The 8,158-nt window shown below is 39.5% G+C and overlaps 1 protein-coding gene across 3 annotated transcripts in view; it reads left to right on the top strand.

The window, feature by feature from the left end:
• Positions 1–8,158, top strand: part of LOC141428479 (uncharacterized) — a 44,074-nt gene that overhangs the window by 19,004 nt on the left and 16,912 nt on the right. The gene's annotated exons all lie outside the window — the stretch shown is intronic.

Raw genomic sequence — 8,158 nt, 5'->3', positions numbered from 1 at the left:
CTGTCATACATAGGGAAGTAAAATTTGCTAAAAAAATTAAATTGACAACTGCTCTTTTTCTAAACGTAAAAAATTATATCAGTAAATAATAAGATCGGTTATAAAGGCGTTTCGGAATTCTACAAGAAAATAAAAATATCAGAAAATACGTCTATAGGGAAAGAATGCGTTCGGAAATTTTTGTACAAGAAAATAAAAATATCAGAAAATACGTCTATAGGGATAGAATGCGTTCGGAAATTTTTATACAAGAAAATAAACATATATCAGAAAATATGTCTATAGGGAAAGAAGGCGATCGGATTTTTTTATACAAGAAAAAATATATATTAGGAAATGCGTCTAACAAATCACACCTATAGCGATTTTGGCATTTTTAGCATTGAGATAAGCATTTACATTCAGAAAGTATCATTTGGTAAACTGGACCTGATGAAGAAGACCGTAGATGACCAATGGAACTCGTCAAAGCTAAGTAATGCTCGCTCGTCTATAAACGATCATTATTAATATACCCAGATAAGGGACTAAGAAAGAGTTTTATGTAAATGATTCTTTCGAACTGATCTGATGCTGAAGCCGGAAGGTAGGCAACGGAACTCTGTTATAAAACAACGGAACTAAGCCGTGTTTGGGCTTCATGGAATCGTTGTGAGATGTACTTTGGCTACGAATCACTAAAAAGTGAGAAATAAGGAAATTTTTTAACAAAAAAGTAAAACCGACTCCAAAAAAATAAAAAATAACAAATAATGGACGGTGCCTTAGCACGAGCCAGCAGGAATGGAATAATAGTCGTCTACCTCACCTACACTACTACTATGGGTTTCAATCCATCCTGCTGGGTCGTGCTGTCACCGACTTCGAGCTAGTAGGTATCTAGAAAAATATTTTCAAGGGTTTTGTAGTCGGTTCCCTTTTTTTTGTAGTAGGTTTTACTTTTTTGTTAAACAACTTTTGTATTATGAATTAATACGTTATAGGTTTGATTTTTGTCACAATATCGCGATGAAATTTCAAAACGTCGGAGCATCAGAGCCAAAAAAGTTGCGGACGCTAGGTGGCGCTGATGTCGTGCACAGAGACTTCTTCTAAAAACCTTCACCTTCTAAAAATCTTTCAGTTTCGGGCGATGCACGGATTTAGTTAAGATGTCCGCTATCATTTTATCGGTTGACATGTACCTGATCTCAACTTTATTACTCAGAACGCATTCCCGTATAAAATACTTTATGTCATTATGCTTTGTTCTGTTATGCATCCTTAGATGAATGATTGGTCGCGCGTGCAGTAGTAGGTATGCATCATTTTGTTAGTTGCAATTCTATGCGCAGACTGGTTGTCAGTCGTTAGGAGACTGTTCGGTAAAGTAGGTACGTAAGTAAAGCGATTCCTTTGCAGCTTGACTTAATCCTACGTATTCTGCCTCTGTGGAGGATAAAGATACGGTTGCTTGTTTCCTACTCTCCCAGGTAACGACATTCTTCCCCAATTTGAAAAATAAAATAAATTGATTTTTCTGAACAAAATTTTTAGTTTTGCTCACAGATCTAAGATGTTACTACGTTTTTAGGGTTCCAGAGCCAAAATGGCAAAAACGGAACCCTTATAGTTTTGCCATGTCTGTTTGTCTGTATGTCTGTCTGTCTGTCCGTCCGCGGCTTTGCTCAGGGACTATCAATGCTAGAAAGCTGTAATTGTGCACGAATATGTACCTATGTTAACTATGCCGACAAAATGGTACAATAAAAATTTAAAAATATTTTTTTTAAGTTTATCTCCCATAGACGTAAAGTGGGGGTGATTTTTTTTTCTCATCCAACCTTGTAGTGTGGAGTATCGTTGGATAGTTATTGTAAAATCATTAGGGGGTTGCTAAAACGATTTTTCGATTCAGTGATTTGTTCGCAAAATATTCAAGTTTAAAGTGCAAATTTTCATTAAAAATCGAGCGTCCCCCCCCCTCTAAAATCTAAACCGGTGGGTGGCAAAATTTGAAAAAATTCAGAATTAAATTTCAAGGAAAACTATAACGGCTAAGTTTCCTTGAGAATTATTAGTAGTTTAAGAGTAAATAGCAGCCTAAGGTATAAAATATACCTAAACTTGGAAGATTCCGTATAAAATACGAAATTCTTAGAAAATATTACTTATTTTTTTCGTAATGGCTACGGAACCCTATTTTGGGCGCTCTTGGCCGGTTTTTTTGTAAACACTATTGTCATTGACTCACTGAAAAATACTACAGTACCGGTCAAAAGTTTAAGTTCACTCTGCGAAATAAGGTTATCATAATAAATTATGTTCAAATATAGAATATGTTTTGAATTTCAAACGTTTAATTGGTTCCACGACTACCTAATAACAATAAAAATACCTCTTGGAGGAATCGTTTTATGTTATTCGGAAAATTTGATCCATTTAATATTTTTTCCTGTATTTCCTATGAGATTTCGTGAAGTTAGAAGTCATTTAAAATGGGTCGCAAAGCCGATTTGAGTGTCGAACTCGTACTGTTATTGGAGCTCTGTCAAAAATGAGGGCTACACAACGCGGAACATCGCTGAAAAAATGAAGGTAAGTATCTCAAACCGCTATTCTGATATTTTGAAACGAAAACAAGAAACCGGTCTTAATTGCAGTCGATCTCGATCAGGTAGGCCAAAAGTCACGTCTAAAAGCGAAGACCAATTTATTTGCGTGCAGAGCAAACGCCAAACGTACTCTAACTGCTCCAGAAATTTGCGAAGAACTCAACGCCACCCGAGAACAGCGAGTATCGGTTTCGACAGTGCAACGGAGTCTGCGAAACTATGGTCTAAAAGGTCGTATTGCTGCCAAAAAACCCTTGTTACGTAGTCAGAATAAAGTTAAGAGGTTGAAGTGGTCTAAAGTTTTATTTTCTGACGAATCGAAATTTGAAATTTTTGGGGGGAGACGTCGTCAATATGTCCGACGACAAGTAGGCGAACGAATGATAAGGCAATGCGTGATGCCAACAGTGAAGCACGGTGGAGGATCGGTTATGGTTTGGGGATGCTTTGTGGGTGATAAGTTGGTGATCTCGTGAGAGTCAATGGCATAATGGATAAGAAAATGTATCATGCATAACATTTTGCAACATCACGCATTTCCATCTGGAAAACGAATTGTAGGCACCTCTGCTTTTGTTTTTCAACAAGACAACGATCCCAAGCATACTTCGAAGTTGTGCAAGAACTACATTACATCGAAAGAAAAACAAAAATAATTAAAATATATGGATTGGCCTCCACAATCGCCCGACCTCAATCCGATTGAGTTGTTATGGGATGAATTGGACAGGAGTGTGATAAAAATGCGGCCAACTAATAAAAAACAGCTTTGGGAATACCTGCACATTTGTTAGAATAAAATTTCGGCATCAACACTGCAAAAATTATTTACGCGAATGCCGAAAGTGTGTTCGGCAGCGTTGAAAGCAAAAGGCGGATATTTCGAAGAGTCTAAAGTTGGCAAAAACTGATATTTTTTATTATTTAATTGTGGTTTTTAAATTACAGGATTAGCTTTGTTTTTGTATGTATTAGAAGATTATTAAATACTTTTACTTTTACTATATATAATACATTGTGTTACAACTTTTGACCGGTACTGTACGGTACGATTACACAAAATCAATTAAACTAAACAAATTTTATGTTCCTAATCTCATACAGATTTTTTGGCAATACAGATTTCTTGGTTAAGGTAGTGTAAACATATATTTGACCTCGTCTGTACATAGCGCTGTGGCTGTGAGAGAGAGAGAGAGAGAGAGACATCTATTTACACATATTCGATACACAAAAATACATTAGATGGAGAGAAAATAATAATAATAATAATAACATCGAACGAAGAGCGTAGGCGTGTTTGCATGGAAAAGAGGCCCTTTCACCAAACATTCACTGTAATTTTTTTAATAAGAGCCCTCATGACAAGTATTATTTCCTGTAAGTTGCAGCTTCCTATCTTTGTTATTTTTTGAGATATTATTATGTTTTTTTTTCACTTTTCACTAAAATGTTTTTTTCCTCATTGGCTAACGCGAGCTACGTAATCTTTTAGTACAGTAATTTATGTATAGATACTCACATATTCTTTAAATAATATTTTTTTTTTCCAAAAAAGTACTTGGATAAATGTAGGAAATAAAACTTCAGTATTTTTTTCTTGCTTTCTAGAAGAGCGACACCAACAGTTTTTTGTTAGGTAATTGCTTAAATAAAGGCCTACAATATATTTTCTCTTTTCAAAATAATCCAGTTGGTACTTCATACTAAGAAATGGCAAAAAAAAAGGATATGGTGTACCCATACAAGATAATTTAGTCGCAAAAGAGATTATGCACATTGCAACCTCTTTATCATTAACGTTAGGTACAGGAAATAATACTTGTCATGAGGGCTCTTATTAAAAAAAGTCAGTGAACGTTTGGTGAAAGGGCCGCTTTTCCACGCAAACACGGCGACGCTCTTTACCGGTTAGACCGATGTTCTTGCGTGCGTAACCTTTAAGTATTATGGGTTAGGCTCCCAAAGTGTGGCTCTAACCGCTACGGAAAATTAACCGGTTTACAAGCCCTGCTTGTTGGGCTATAGTCACATAATTGTATTATATCGTAAAACTCTTTATTGTACATAAAAGCACATGACAATAACAGAACACAGGATAATAAGATGTACAAAGGCGAACTTATCCCTTGAAGGGATAATTCTAATTTCATTCAATATTACAGGTACCTAATCAAACATTCTCTCATCTCCCAATGTTTATTACCGATTACAAAGGGTCTCGTATTTTTACCGGGCCAGTGTCGTCACATTTATTATGATCGATGTCGTCACATTTGATATGACTATTAAAAATATCGCGGTCAGAAATAAAAGTGAGGGCCCTGTCCCGGCCCCTCAACTGCAGTCCTCTGGGGAAACAGCAACCTTGGTCCTTGAAGTGCAACTTACAATGTTGTCAGAACGTTTGGTTGATGCCGTCTCTGCTGTGGCGCAGTATCAGGCTGAACTCGCAGTTTATTCCAAAAAGTTCGAGGTCGTCACTGAGAGATTGATGCAACTGGAATTATCACAGAAATGCTGTTGTTCATCTGCCGCTTCTGCATCACCAAGAAAGAAGAAAGGGATTCGGAAGCAGCCTGTGAGGTCTAAAGGGAAACCAGATAAGTCTGATAAAGAGGCCGTAGGTGATAATTTTCATGAGGAGACTGATGCTCGGAAGTCGGCGGGTAATGGTTCAGGGCGGTCTGAGAATGCTGCCACGGATGGTGATGATGCCGTAGCTGAGGAATGGCAAGAAGTCCGAAACCGGAAAATACGATTGTCTTCTGTGCGGTGTACTGCTGGTCCGGAAGTTACGTCGCTCAAGGCTGTTGAGATTCGCAAGTATGTGCACCTCTGGAACATGATGTCAGGGGTGGACGATATACGTGCTTATATGCAAACTCTATGCCCTACAGTTGAAGAGCTCAAGGCTAGGGGCGACTATAAATCATATAAGATTGGTGTTCCCTGTGAACTTTATGAGAAGTGTCTGTCCCCGGAAGTTTGGCCTGAAAATGCGCGAGTTAAGGCGTGGTTATTGCGGAGACCACAAGATAGCGGCGCAGCCTTGGCGTGGTCGAAACGTCAGCAGTAAGCGGGTATTGACTCTGGATATTGTGTACCAGAATGTGAGAAGCCTCAATACAAGACTTAATTATTTGAAACAAAATCTTCTGTCTCTTGAGTGCGACGTGGATGCTGTGACCGAGTCATTCCTCACTGAAGCTGTCTATGACTCGGAGCTTGTATGTGGCGGATGGGCAGTGATGCGCCGTGACCGAGCCACTGGTGCGCGGGGTGGTGGTGTGCTGTCCCGGTATCACCTTGCGGCGTCTCTGCGACTTCGAGACATCAACAGGTGAAGACTTATGGGTGTCATTCGTTGTGGAGCGTTTTACATACTATATGTGCGTGGTATACATCCCACCTAGTGCTTCCGATGAAACTTATATGAGATGGTTTCAGAAAGTGGAATCAGTAGCAGATAAACTGAAGAGTGCAGTCATAATAGTCGGTGACTTGAACTTGAACCTAGTTTATAAATCTCGGAATATTTTAGACTATTATTCTTATTTTTTAAGTGTGTGTAATTTGATTGAGATAAATGAAGTGATGAATGTACATGGTGGTAAATTGGATGTCGTATTGGTGTCTGAGTGCACATGCAATATTGTTGTCTCAGAAATGAGTAGCGGGCTGGTTCCGAAGACTGATGGGTTCCACCCACCTTTGGAGATCTCTATTCCTATGGATTATGCTGCCCAACGATTGTCTACGGAGCGATTGGAGCCCAGCAATGTCGACATGCAGCGGGACTGGAACTTTAGTAAAGGCAATTATGAACTTCTTTATGAACTTGTAACTAAATCGAATTGGCATGAAGTTCTTAGTGCTGTGAATGTCGACATTGCTGTGGAACAGTTTTATAAAATTATTTATGACATATTTGACCAGTGTACCTAGAAAGAGTAGATCAAGAGGTCTCAGCAGATCCTATCCGGTTTGGTTCACTGCAGATTTGATAAAAGATTTAAAGCGCAAAGGTGAACTGCATCGGAAATGGAAATTGACTAAAAATAGGTTTATTTATGACGAATTTTCAAAAATAAGGGCCGATGTGAAAAGGCGGATATCGTCGGCCTATAGTAGCTACCTTGATCGAATCCAGGCTAGTGTGAAAGATAGTCCAAAAGCGTTTTGGCAGCACGTGCATAATCTAAAATCGAAGGGTGGATTTGTACCTCGAGTGACTTTTGACGGTAAGGAATACGTTGGTGAGGGTGCAGCCACCGCGTTTGCTACGTTCTTCTCGGAGGTTTTCTTGCCGAATGTTCCTTATTTGGACCCGAATGCTCGAGGTTGTAGTGGATATAACCTTGTTTCCAACTATGTTAACATAACGTCTATAACAATGGAAGAAGTTGAAATAGGCATAAAACGTCTTAAACCAAGTTGTTCGGTTGGGCCTGATAATTTGCCGGCGTATATAGTGAAGGGATGTGTGGACTATTTAAAATTGCCCTTACTTCACCTGTTTAACTTGGCTCTTGCATCTGGCACCTACCCGCGCCTCTGGAAGATCTCTAGAGTGAGACCAATTCCGAAGGCTGGTGACGATACTGTGATGGAAAATAATAGACCTATAGCTGTATTATCCACTCCAGCGAAGTTATTCGAAGCCATAATCCTTAGAGCTCTGTCTGCACAGGTCAGGCCATTCTTGAGTGATGCTCAGCATGGATTTAGGTAGAAGCGCTCTGTCGATACGAATCTGCTTATCCTGGTTGACATTATCTCGGAGCATCTTGATAGGGGCATACAGGTTGATGTTATTTATTTCGACTTCAAGAAGGCATTCGATCGCGTGGATAATGATGTGTTAATGCTTAAACTTGAACAGATTGGTTTTACTCCCAAACTATTGTCATTCTTCGCTAGTTATCTACGAGATCGACAGCAGTATGTAAGACATGGGTACTTCGTTTCGGCGCCGTATCACACTAGGTCTGGCGTAAGTCAGGGCTTTATACTGGGGCCATTTCTATTCGAGATTATGGTTAATGAATGACCTTGCCTCAGTTCTCGAATCGGCACAGTGCCTTCTTTACGCCGATGACCTAAAGCTGGTTTATGGCGTGCAGCAGAGGGGCGACTGTGACTCTTTGCAGACAGATGTTGACTCGGTTTTCCGGTGGAGTGTAGAGAACAGGCTTCTTTTCAATTCAGCCAAATTTTCGGTATGCACTTTCAGTCGTGCACGCACCCCGTTACATGCTCAGTACGTACTGGAGTCGGAGCCCATTGGCCGCGTGAGTTCAATTAAAGATCTGGGTATGCTATTCGATACCTGTCTTACCTTCCATGACCACATTGCGGAGCTATCTTCCAACTGTTTCCGGAGACTGGGCTTCGTTATCCGTAATGTACGAGATTTTAATGATGCTGGAGCTATAAAACTTGTTTACAGTGCGTTAGTTAGGAGCAAACTGGAGGCTTCGTCAATTATTTGGCACCCGCATGAATCTGTGTACTCTTTACTTCTGGAGAAGGTCCAAAAAGCTTTCCTTAGGTTTTATATA

The sequence above is a fragment of the Choristoneura fumiferana genome, chromosome 6, assembly GCF_025370935.1.
Source record: "Choristoneura fumiferana chromosome 6, NRCan_CFum_1, whole genome shotgun sequence".
Taxonomy (NCBI): domain Eukaryota; kingdom Metazoa; phylum Arthropoda; class Insecta; order Lepidoptera; family Tortricidae; genus Choristoneura; species Choristoneura fumiferana.
Note: the sequence above shows the minus strand (reverse complement) of the source record. Positions and strands in the feature narration are given on the sequence as shown.